The sequence below is a fragment of the Balaenoptera borealis genome (assembly GCF_965194805.1).
Source record: "Balaenoptera borealis genome assembly, chromosome: 2".
Classification (NCBI taxonomy): Eukaryota; Metazoa; Chordata; class Mammalia; order Artiodactyla; family Balaenopteridae; genus Balaenoptera; species Balaenoptera borealis.
In genome coordinates this window covers 70,152,740-70,166,744 of record NC_138867.1, presented here as the reverse complement: position 1 = coordinate 70,166,744, position 14,005 = coordinate 70,152,740, and positions in this window count along the sequence as shown.

Genomic DNA, 14,005 nt, shown 5'->3' with positions numbered 1-14,005 from the left:
TATCTGCCCTGCTTTAGGGACAAGCAAGTATGTATGCCCTCCTCCTGATTGGAGTTTAGGCTTCCCACAACCCTCCTGTTAGTTCCACCAGCTATTCAATCATCCAAGGAAACTCATCTTCCCGGTGTGAGACCTCAAGGCAGGAGCATCATATTATGTGGCTCCAACTGCTCACTCCTCAGGGAGGATCTCCACCCACCCATGTAATCTCCCTTCTCTTGTCCCAACCTAATCCTTTCTCTTCTTTTCCTACCCAATTCCATATGGTTCCCTCTCTAAATCCTTGGTCGTACCTGTGTCTCTCTGCCAGTCTCCAGTTAGTTTTTGGTGAGAACTTCTCTAAATGTAGATGTATTTTTGATGTGTCTGTGGGGGGAGTATTCCTCCTACTCTACCATCTTAATACCCTCTCTCTTTGATGTTTTCCTAAAAAAAATAATTCTGATTGCATAAATAATATGGTATTTTTTCATTATATTAGGGGGATCTCTGGTTTTTCAAAACCATCTTCATTCTAACTAGAAGCAGAACTGAGCATTTTCTTATATATGTATATATATATATATATATATATATATATATATATATATATATGGGCAGTTTGAGATAAGGAACAAAAAGAGTTGGAAATGATGGATGACTTTAAAAACTTTTAAGTTCTCTAGTTCTCTAGGTTTTATATAATAGACAATAGAAATACTCCAAATATTTTTTAAGTAGCTCTTGTAGAAATATATATTAAAACTAGATACAGAAATAGTTAAATGAAAGGGCAATGAAGATGAGAAAGCTTTTCAAGGTAATATTTAAAAAAAAAAAATGTTGTTTGCCTTATCTATTTCTTGTATATAATTCTACCTTGATTGAGTCTGTTGTGTACAATATTAACATGCTTATGCTCATTAGCTTATTTGCCTTATAGATATTCTACATATAATGATATATAACTTGTTTTACATATAATTACATAGTAGTAGAGAGGTTTCTCAGAGTTTAGGAAAGAGCAAAATTACTTAAAATATTTAATTTTTTTTCTATTTCACAACCCCCCCATTGTGCATCATGTTTTCTGAATAAATTCTAGTTGTTAAAAATTGAAGACAAATTATTTTATGGATAATGTGGGTTTCTTGCCACTCTTGAGATCAATGTTTTTAGTGATTCATCAATATACAAGGAAAGTCTAAAAGTAATTAAAAATCAGCAACTACTTTTCAACTTACCCAACCTTACCTATTATCTTTTCTTCCGTTTCAGAAACCTGCATGTTCTTGCTTTGCATGCTTGGTGAATGTACATTATAAAGGAAAAAGCATGCTCTTCAGAAAGAAATTAATATCAGTCTTTGAGACTATTCTGAATATTTAAGTCCATATATGGTTTTAGGAATGTTTACACTTTGTATCTATCTAAAAGAAGAGCTCAAAGTTATTGCTTTCTTTTAAAAGAAAATCACTAGATAATATGACAGTTCAGCTCTCAGAACTAGCCGAGCATGAACTAGTGTGTAGATTAAGCCATTGCTCTCACTTAAGATTTTTTATGATGTTGATATAAGGTTAAAATGAATCCCAAGGAAAGTCTATGTGAATATTTGTGAAAGCACTGTGCCTTTTGTTCATGGCAAAAATCGGGAATCCTATATATTTTTCTTAAATTTATGTGTGGAACTACATATTTTGCAGCAACCATGAATATCACATTCCCAGCACCGATATTCAAGAAATATGTAATTTTGTTTTCACAAGACTAGTGGGGAATTTAATCTCAGCGACTGGTATTTCCTCAATTCTTCCTGTAATCACCTGAGGTGAAATGAATGTTGCAGAGTCCTAACAAAAAGGCAAACTTTTGGGGCAAGGACAAGCCACACCAATAAATTAGTGCTCATTTTCTAAGCATGTGTGGTCCCTCGAAGAGAGTTCCTTTCAAATCAAGATTGAGTACATTTTTCATGAACTTTTTAACTCCAGTGTTTAGGGTTTCATTTGTGTGCGTGTAGCAGGTAGCTGTGTTGCTCTAAAGCTCTTTCACTACTTATAGACCTTTAAAGCTTGCTTTTTCATTTTCTTAACTGAGTGTTTTTATTAGCAAAGTTTTTAATTTATGATAAAGCATAGATTTTCATTTCCTTTTCCTTTTGTGTTTAGTAATTTATGTCTTGTCTAAAATATCTTGAAATACCAACAAGTGGCAAAGATAGTCTCATATTATTTTCTGGAAGCTTCAAAATTATAGATTTTACATTTATATTTGTTATTCTGCACAAATTGATTTTTACATACTGAGTGAGGTCCTTGTTCATTTTTTTTCTTATGGATACTCAGATTTCTTATTTGCCATTGAATTTAATTCAGTCTTTCTAAAAAAAAAAAAATTGACTCTGTCTGAGTGTTTCTAATTTATGAATCATCTAGTCTGTTCTGTTTATCTATTTACTTGTCTTTATAGCCACATTATGCTACCTTAATACATTTTATTTTGATAGTAAGTCTTGCAACCAGGTATTATGAGTATTTTGTATTTTTTTAAAGTTTATTATTATGGATCATTTGCATTTTTTAATAAACTACAATAAGTTTGACAATTGCAAGGAAATGCTTGATTGGATTTTAAACCATATTATTTTGAATATATTTGGGAATAGTTAACAATATTGAATCATTCAATCTATATCATTCCATTCTTTAATTTCTCCAAGTTTTTTGTAATTTAAATTATAGTGGTATAAATCTTTTGATTATTTTATTATTAGGTATGGTATGGCATGGCCTCTGATGCTACTGGAAATAGTATTTTTATTTTTAAACTTCATTTTCATTTTTTACCTGTGCATGAAAATACAACTGATTTTTGTATATGGTCCTTGTGCCATGTTACCTTGCTGAATTTACTTACTTTTCCCTTGAGATTTTTTAGTCTATGCCATTATACTGTATGCAAATTATTATATAGAAGTTATAATTCTTTCTTATGCCTTTATTTTCATTATCTTACTATATTATGCCATTATGTATATTATCTTACTTTACTATTTAATGATTAAGTTTTGTCAATTTTGTCAAACGCTTTCACTGCTTCTATTGGTATCTTTATACACATTCCCACATTAATTATGGTAATACAATGAATTTTAGTAAATGATTATTTGATGCTAAACCAGCCTTCTTGGGATAAACTCTTCTTTAATATGGAGTATTATTTTTTACTTATTGCTAAATTCAACTTGCTAATACTTAGTGAAGGAGTTACATGCAAAATCTATACTTTTCTTTGCCAATGATACTTTCCTCAGGTGTTGGGATAGGTTTGTGCTGATTTCATAAAACATTTGGTAGAAACATATTTCTCCTCCAAATTTTGAATGATTTTATATAAAATTCCTGTTATTTCTTCCTTAAATGTTGATATAATTCACCAATGAAGCCAAATGAGCCTGGAGTTTTATTTTTGAAAGAGTTTTAATTATAAATTCTTTTTCATAATCTTTTTTTCTTTTCTTTCCTTTTCTTTTTTTTCTGTACAGTTTACTTCTCATTGTACCCAGTCGTTCAACTTCTAGTTCCACTAACCTCAGCATTTTCTTCCTGTGTTGCCACCCATGACACTAAAGTAAGTGCCATTTTTTTCCACTTTATTATACAAAAGAAGCCAGTAGTACTCATTATATGCTACCAAACTCTATTGCACAGATATAGTGTATGCGAATGTGTGTATGTGTGTGTGTGTGTGTGTGTGTGTGTGTGTATGATTATCAGAGCCCATAGAGTTACTCGTTCATGGAGTATAATGAACCATCTATAGAGAAGAGCTATTGTTTTAAAGAACATTTTTTTATTTCTAGTATAAACTGAAACTTAGAGCAAGATGGGCAACAACTAAGACTATAAAATTAAATCTGGAGGAGCTTCAAGATGGCAGAAGAGTAAGACGCGGAGATCACCTTCCTCCCCACAAATACATCAGAAATACATCTCCATGTGGAACAACTCCCACAGAACACCCACTGCATACTGGCAGAAGACCTCAGACCTCCCAAAAGGTAAGAAACTCCCCACGTACCTGGGTAGGGTAAAAGAAAAAAGAAAAAAACAAAGACAAAGAATAGGGACGGGACCTGCACCACTGGGAGGGAGCTGTGAAGGAGGAAAGGTTTGCACACACTGGGAAGCCCCTTCTCAGGCGGAGACTGTGGGTGGCGGAGGGGGGGGAGCTTCGGAGCCACGGAGGAGAGCTCAGCAACAGGGTTGCAGAGGGCAAAGTGGAAAGATTCCTGCACAGAGGATCAGTGCCGACCAGCGCTCACCAGCCCGAGAGGCTTGTCTGCTCACCCGCCAGGGCAGGTGGGGGCTGGGAGCTGAGGCTCAGGCTTTGGAGGTTGGATCCCACGGAGAAGAGTGGGGTTGGCTGCGTGAACACAGCCTGAAGGGAGCTAGTGTGCCACAGCTAGCCGGGAGGGAGTCCGGGAAAAGGTATGGAGCTGCCGAACAGGCAAGAGACTTTTTCTTGCCTCTTTGTTTCCTGGTGCGCCCACACCTCCCCTCCCGGGATCCTGTGCAGCCCACCACTCCCAGGGTCCCGTGATCCAGGGACAACTTCCCCGGGAGAACACACAGCACGCCTCAGGCTGGTGCAATGTCACGCCAGCCTCTGCCGCCGCAGGCTCGCCCCGCATCTGTACCCTTCCCTCCCCCCAGCCTGAGTGAGCCAGAGCCCCAAATCAGCTGCTCCTTTAACCCCATCCTGTCTGAGCAAACAACAGACGCCCTCAGGCGACTTACACGCAGAAGTGGGTCCAAATGCAAAGCTGAACTCTGGGAGCTGTGCGAACAAAAAAGAGAAAGGGAAATTTCTCCCAGCAGCCTCAGGAGCAGTGGATTAAATCTCCACAATCAACTTGATGTACCCTGCATCTGTGGAATACCTGAATGGACAACAAATCATCCCAAATTGAGGAGGGGGACTTTGGGAGTAACGATATAGATATATTTTTTCCCTTTTTCTCTTTTTGTGAGAGTGTATGCTTCTGTGTGTGATTTTGTCTGTATAGCTTTGCTTTTACCATTTGTCCTAGGGTTCGGTCTGTCCTTTTTTTTTTTTTTTTTTTTACTTAAAATTTTTTTCTTAATACTTATTTTTTATTTTAATAGCTTTTTAATTTAATTTAATTTAATTTTATTTTATTTTATCTTATTCTTTCTTTCTTTTTTTCTCCCTTTTATTCTGAGCTGTGTGGAGGGCAGGCTCTTGGTGACCCAGCCAGGCATCAGGGTTGTCCAATTAAGGTGGGAGAGCCAAGTTCAGTACACTGGTTCACAAGAGACCTCCCAGCTCTGTGTAATATCAAATGGTGAAAATCTCCCAGAGATCTCCATCTCAATGCAAAGAACTCAGCTCCACTCAACAACCAGCAAGCTACAGTGCAAGACACCCTATGACAAACAACTAGCAAGACAGGAGCACAACCCCATCCATTATCACAGAGGCTGCCTAAAATCATAATAAGGCCACAGATACCCCAAAACACACCACAAGACGTGGACCTGCCCACCAGAAAGACAAGATCCAGCCACATCCACCAGAACACAAGCACTAGTCCCCTCCACCAGGAAACCTAAACAACCCACTGAAACAACCTTAGCCACTGGGGACAGACACCAAAAACAACAGAAACTACGAACCTGCAGCCTGTGAAAAGGAGACCCCAAACACAGCAAGTTAAGCAAAATGAAAAGACAGAGAAACACACAGCAAATGAAGAGCCAAGGCAAAAACCCACCGGACCTAAAAAATGAAGAGGAAATATACAGTCTACCTGAAAAAGAATTCAGAGTAATGATAGTAAAGATGATCCAAAATCTTGGAAATAGAATGGAGAAAATACAAGAAACGTTTAACAAGGATCTACAAGAACTAAAGAGCAAAAAAACAGAGTTGAACAACAAAATAAAGGAAATTAAAAATTCTCTACAAGGGATCAATAGCAGAATAACTGAGGAAGAAGAAAGGATAAGTGACCTGGAAGATAAAATAGTGGAAATAATTACTGCAGAGCAGAATAAAGAAAAAAGAATGAAAAGAATTGAGGACAGTCTCAGAGACCTCTGGGACAACATTAAACGCACCAACATTCGAATTATAGGGGTCCCAGAAGAAGAAGAGAAAAGGAAAGGAACTGAGAAATATTTGAAGAGATTATAGTTGAAAACTTCCCTAATATGGGAAAGGAAATAGTTAATCAAGTCCAGGAAGCACAGAGAGTCCCATACAGGATAAATCCAAGGAGAAACATACCAAAAGACATATAAATCAAACTATCAAAAATTAAATAAAGAGAACAAATATTAAAAGCAGCAAGGGAAAAACAACAAGTAACACATAAGGGAATCCCCATAAGGTTAACAGCTGAACTTTCAGCAGAAACTCTGCAAGCCAGAAGGGAGTGGCAGGACATATTTAAAGGGATGAAAGAGAAAAACCTACAACCAAGATTACTCTACCCAGCAAGGATCTCATTCAGATTTGACAGAGATATTAAAAGCTTTTCAGACAAGCAAAAGCTAAGAGAATTCAGCACCACCAAACCAGCTTTACAACAAATGCTAAAGGAACTTCTCTAGGCAGGAAACACAAGAGAAGGAAAAGGCCTACAACAATAAACCCAAAACAATTAAGAAAATGGTAATAGGAATATACATATCGATAATTACCTTAAATGTAAATGGATTAAATGCTCCAACCAAAAGACATAGACTGGCTGAATGGATACAAAAATAAGACCCGTATATATGCTGTCAACAAGAGACCCACTTCAGACCTAGGGACACATACAGATTGAAAGTGAGGGGGTGGAAAAAGATATTCCATGCAAATGGAAATCAAAAGAAAGCTAGAGTAGCAATTCACATATCAGAAAAAATAGACTTTAAAACAAAGATGATTACAAGAGAAAAAGAAGGACACTACATAATGATCAAGGGATCAATCCAAGAAGAAGATATAACAACTATAAATATTTATGCACCCAACATAGGAGCACCTCAATACATAAGGCAAATACTAACAGCCATAAAAGGGGAAATCAACAGTAACACAATCATAGTAGGGGATTTTAACACCCCACTTTCACCAATGGACAGAACATCCAAAGTGAAAATAAATAAACACAAGCTTTAAATGATACATTGAAGAAGATGGACTTAATTGATATTTATAGGACATTCCATCCAAAAACAACAAAATATATATTCTTCTCAAGTGCTCATGGAACATTCTCCAGGATAGATCATATCTTGGGTCACAAATCAAGCCTTGGTAAATTTAAGAAAATTGAAATCATATCAAGTATCTTTTCTGATCACAACGCTATGAGACTAGATATCAATTAAAGGAAAAAAATCTGTAAAAAATACAAACACAAGGAGGCTAAACAACACACTACTTAATAACCAAGAGATCACTGAAAAAAATCAAAGAGGAAATCAAAAAATACCTATAAACAAATGACAATGAAAACACAACAACCCAAAACCTATGGTATGCAGCAAAAGCAGTTCTAAGAGGGAAGTTTATAGCTATACAAGCCTACCTTAAGAAACAAGAAACATCTCAAATAAACAACCTAACCTTGCACCTAAAGCAATTAGAGAAAGAAGAACAAAAAAACCCCAAAGTTAGCAGAAGGAAAGAAATCATAAAGATCAGATCAGAAATTAATGAAAAAGAAATGAAGGAAACGATAGCAAAGAGCAATAAAATTAAAAGCTGGTTCTTTGAGAAGATAAACAAAATTGATAAACCATTAGCCAGACTCATCAAGAAAAAAAAGGGAGAAGACTCAAATCAATAGAATTAAAAATGAAAAAGGAGAAGTAACAACTGACACTGCAGAAATACAAAAGATCGTGAGAGATTACTACAAGCAACTATATGCCAATAAAATAGACAACCTGGAAGAAATGGACAAATTCTCAGAAATGCACAACCTTCCAAGACTGAACCAGGAAGAAATAGAAAATATGAACAGACCAATCACAAGCACTGAAATTGAAACTGATTAAAAACCTTCCAACAAACAAAAGCCCAGGACCAGATGGCTTCACAGGCGAATTCTATCCAACATTTAGTGAAGAGCTAACACCTATCCTTCTCAAACTCTTCCAAAATAGAGCAGAGGGAGGAACACTCCCAAACTCATTCTACAATGCCACCATCACTCTGATACCAAAACCAGACAAAGATGTCACAAAGAAAGAAAACTACAGGCCAATATCACTGATGAACATAGAAGCAAAAATCCTCAACAAAATACTAGCAAACAGAAGCCAACAGCACATTAAAAGGATCATACACTATGATCAAGTGGGGTGTATCCCAGGAATGCAAGGATTCTTCAATATATACAAATCAATCAACGCGATACACCATATTAACAAATTGAAGGAGAAAAACCATATGATCATCTCAATAGATGCAGAGAAAGCTTTTGACAAAATTCAACACCCAGTTATGATAAAAACCCTCCAGAAAGTAGGCATAGGGGGAACTTTCCTCAACATAATAAAGGCCATCTATGACAAACCCACAGGCAACATCGTCCTCAATGGTGAAAAACTGAAACCATTTCCACTAAGATCAGGAATAAGACATGGTTGCCCAGTCTCACCACTATTATTCAACATAGTTTTGGAAATTTTAGCCACAGCAATCAGAGAAGAAAAAGAAATAAAAGTAATCCCAATTGGAAAAGAAGAAGTAAAGCTGTCACAGCTTGCAGATGACATGATACTATACATAGAGAATCCTAAAGACACTACCAGTAAACTACTAGAGCTAATAAATGAATTGGCAGAGTAGCAGGGTACAAAATTAATGCACAGAAATCTCTTGCATTCCTATATGCTAATAATGAAAAATCTGAAAGTGAAATTAAGAAAACACTCCCATTTACCATTGCAACAAAAAGAATAAAATGCTAAGGAATAAACCTCCCTAAGGAGACAAAAGACCCGTATGAAGAAAATTATGATGAAAGAAATTAAAGACGATACAAATAGATGGAGATATATACCATGTTCTTGGATTCGAAGAATCAACATTGTGAAAATGACTCTACTACCCAAAGCAATCTACAGATTCAGTGCAATTCCTCTCAAACTACCACTGGCATTTTTCACAGAACTAGAACAAAAAATTTCACAATTTGTATGGAAACACAAATGACCCCGAATAGCCAAAGCAATCTTGAGAAAGAAAAACAGAGCTGGAAGAATCAGGTTCCCTGACTTCAGACTATACTACAAAGCTACAGTAATCAAGACAGGATGGTACTGGCACAAAAACACAAATATAGATCAATGGAACAAGATAGAAAGCCCAGAGATAAACCCACGCACATATGGTCAACTTATCTTTGATAAAGGAGGCAAGAATATACAGTGGGGAAAAGACAGCCTCTTCAATAAGTGGTGCTGGGAAAACTGGACAACTACATGTAGAAGAATGAAATTAGAACACTCCCTAACACCATACACAAAAATAAACTCAAAGTGGATTAAAGACCTAAATGTAAGGCCAGAAACCATCAAACTCTTAGAGGAAAACATAGGCAGAACACTCTAAGACATAAATCACAGCAAGATACTTTTTGACCCACCTCCTAGAGAAATGGAAATAAAAACACAAATAAACAAATGGGACCTAATGAAACTTAAAAGCTTTTGCACGGCAAAGGAAACCATAAACAAGAAGAAAAGACAACACTTGGAATGGGAGAAAATATTTGCAAATGAAACATCTGACAAAGGATTAATCTCCAAAACATTCAAGCAACTCATGCAGCTCAATATCAATAAAACAAACAACCCAATCCACAAATGGGCAGAAGACCTAGATAGACATTTCTCCCAAGAAGATATACTGATTGCCAACAAACACATGAAAGAATGCTCAACATCATTAATCATTAGAGAAATGAAAATAAAAACTACAATGAGATATCATCTCACACCGGTCAGAATGACCAGCATCAAAAATTCTACAAACAATAAATGCTGGAAAGGGTGTGGAGGAAAAGGAACACTCTTGCACTGTTGGTGGGAATGTAAATTGATACAGCCACTATGGAGAACAGTATGGAGGTTCCTTAAAAAACTAAAAATAGAACTACCATATGACCCAGCAATCCCACTACTGGGCATATGCCCTGAGAAAACCATAATTCAAAAAGAGTCATGTACCACAATGTTCATTGCAGCTCTATTTACAATAGCCAGGACATTGAAGCAACCTAAGTGTCCATCATCGGATGAATGGATAAAGAAGATGTGGCACATATATACAATGGAATATTACTCAGCCATAAAAGGGAACGAAATTGAGTTATTTGTAGTAAGGTGGATGGAGTCAGAGACTGTCATATAGAGTGAAGTAAGTCAGAAAGAGAAAAACAAATACCATATGCTAACACATGTATATGGAATCTAAAAAAAAAAAAGAAAAAAGAAAAAAAAATGGTCAGAAGAACCTAGAGGGAAGACGGGAATAAAGATGCAGACCTACTAGAGAATGGACTTGAGGATACGGGGAGGGGGAAGAGTAAGCTGAGAAAAAGTGAGAGAGTGGCATGGACATATATACAGTACAAAACGTAAAATAGATAGCTAGTCGGAAGCAGCCGCATAGCATAGGGAGATCAGCTTGGTGATTTGTGACCACCTAGAGGGGTGGGATAGGGAGGGTGGGAGGGAGGGAGATGCAAGTGGGAAGAGATATAGGGACATATGTATATGTATAACTGATTCACTTTGTTATAAAGCAGAAACTAACACACCATTGTAAAGCAATTTTACTCCATTAAAGATGTTAGAAAAAAAATTAAATCTGAATATTAAAAATAAAAGAAAATTATTACCTCTTACTATATTTTACAATGTTGTCTACATTTTTATGAGTTAGGAATGTACAATATTTCTAATGAATGGACATGTGCTTTTAAAATGAGTTAGCTATTATTACTTTAAAACGTCATTCATAAATTATTATTCATTTGTAATATTTTGAAATTCTAAAGGAATTATTTTTGATTCTATGAAATTAAAAGTAAAATAATTGACCCATAAGAGTTTCTACTGAACTTGGAGTACATTTAATAATATAGTAACTTTATCTCCATGTTTAGTATTTTAACTTTCTCAGATTACCCCATTTTATTCCAAATATTTGCTCAAATAAATAGAACAGTTTAAATTTAAATTCCCTTCATATCATTTCTTATTTTTTTAATTAATTAATTTATTTATATATTTTATTTTTGGTTGTGTTGGGTCTTCGTTTCTGTGCGAGGGCTTTCTCTAGTTGTGGCAAGCGGGGGCCACTCTTCATCGCGGTGCGTGGGCCTCTCACTATCGCGGCCTCTCTTGTGGAGCACAGGCTCCAGACGCGCAGGCTCAGTAGTTGTGGCTCACGGGCCTAGTTGCTCTGTGGCATGTGGGATCTTCCCAGACCAGGGCTCGAACCCGTGTTCCCTGCATTGGCAGGCAGATTCTCAACCACTGCGCCACCAGGGAAACCCTCATCTCTTTTTAAAAAAACATAGTTTCTTTTTTGGGTATCTTTAATCATACAACTGTCTTTGGTATTTCCTGGGTATAAATGATCTCCCTCTCCCCGAGCCAGCCCTCAGGTAGTCTATAACTAGGAAATCCATTACTGATCACTCTATCTTCGTCATTAAAACTGATGCAGTGTTGACAGGGTAGACCTTAAGGAGTACAGATTCTCCTCATTTGTTTTAATTCAATATCATAGAGATCCTAATTTTGGTAGTTACCACTTAACATGCATAAACTGAGCAAAAGAATGAAATCAGTCTGCAAAAATTTCTTATTCAACAAAAATCATTTTGTATTTCTTTAAAAACTGTTTCTATAGGTGTCGACTATATGCCCCAAATAGGGGAGAGCTTCAGGCTATATAACTAAGCGAGCAATTTTCAAGTTTACCTCTTTTTCAGTGAAGATAGTAGCCATTCTGCAATCTATTGTTCTGTTATCAAACCACAATAATATTGGATAAAGAAATCAATGATTTTATTTTGCCGTGATATTTTACAGTTCAGAGAGATTTCAATATTCTAAGAAAATATTGTGTAACATTCACAATATGGATGCATAAGTTTACTGAGCAACATTTTGGTTTTGGAATTCTCAGGTATTAATTTTTACTATTTAGAAATACTTAATAGTATTAAAATTTTAAATGAAGAAGGAAAGGATACTATTCTCAGTAAGAATATAAAATAAAGAGTTAGAAAAATGCATAAACTTAATAAAGTTTCTTAAGTCAAATAAGCCAAGTATACCTCCAAGTATTTAAAAATATGTTCTCCCAAGAGAATGAAAAGACAAGCCACTGACTGGGAGACGATATTTGCAAAAGTCATAGATGATAAAGACATTTATCCAAAATATATGAATAACTCTTAAAACTCACATGAGAAAATGAACAACTTGATTTAAAAAGTAGGCTAAAGAGCCTAAAAGGCGTATATATAAATGACAAATAAGCATAAGAAAAGCTGTTCTACATCATATGTCATCAGGAAGATGCAAATTAAAACAGTGAGATACCACTACGCAGCTAATAGAATGGCTAACACATAGAACACAACAAGATCAAATACTGGCAAGCATGTGCAGCAACAGGAACTATCATTCATGGCTGGTGGAAGAGAGTTTGGCAGTTTATTACAATACTAAACATATTATACCATAAGATCTAGCAATCGTTCTCCTTGGTATTTACCTGGAGAAATTGAAAATATATATCCACACAAAACCCTGCATGTGGTTTATACATTTTACAGTAGCTTTATTCCTACTTGCCCAAATTTGGAAACAATCAGATGTCCTTCAGTAGGTGAATGGATAAATAAAGTGTGGTACCTACAGAAAATGGAATATCGTTCAGTGCTAAAAATAAATGAGCACTTCCCTAGTGGCACAGTGGTTAAGAATCTGCCTGCCAATGCAGGGGACATGGGTTCAACCCCTGGTCCAGGAAGACCCCATATGTCGTGGAGCAGCTAAGCCCGTGCACCACAACTACTGAGCCTGCGCTCTAGAGCCTGCGAGCCACAACTACTGAGCCCATGTGTGACAACTACTGAGGCCTGCACACCTAGAGCCCGTGCTCCACAACAAGAGAAGCCACCACAATGAGAAGCCCGCACACCGCAACGAATAGCAGCCCCTGCTTGCGGCAACTAGAGAAAGCCTACACGCAGCAATGAAGACCCAACGCAGCCAAAAATAATAAATAAATAAATAAATAAAAATAAATAAATAAATGAAGGAAACATATCTTTAAAAAAATAAATAAATAAAAGTAAATGAGCCACCAAGCCATGCAAAGACATAGAGGAATCTTAAATGCAGATTACAAAGTGAAATAAGCCAATATGAAAGGTTGTGAAACTATGTAACGTTCTGCAAAAGGCAAAACTATTGAGACAGTAAAAATATCAGTGGTTGCCAGGTGTTGCTGGGAGAAAGGAATGAATAGGTGAAGCACAAATGATTTTTAGGGCTGTGAGAATACACTGTATGTTTCTATAATGGTGGATACATGTCACTATACATTTGCCCAAACCCATAAAATGTGCAAGCACCAAGAGTGAATTATAATGTAAACTTTGGATTTAGGGTAATAATGATATGTCAATGTAGATTGATCAGTCATAACTAATGAATCACTCTGGTGGGGAATGTTGATAATGGCAGAAGCTGTGCATGTGTGGGGCAGGGTTTTATGTGAAATCTCTGTACCTTCCCTTCAATTTTTCCATTAACTAAAACTGCTCTAAAAAACAGTCTATACCAAATGAAAAAAAAATACATCCTCCATCTAGAATATACCAAACACGCAATCTGTATACCTGAATCAATGACTTGACTAAATCACCTCATTTATATAATTTTATATTTTTCTGAAAATATTGGTTGTT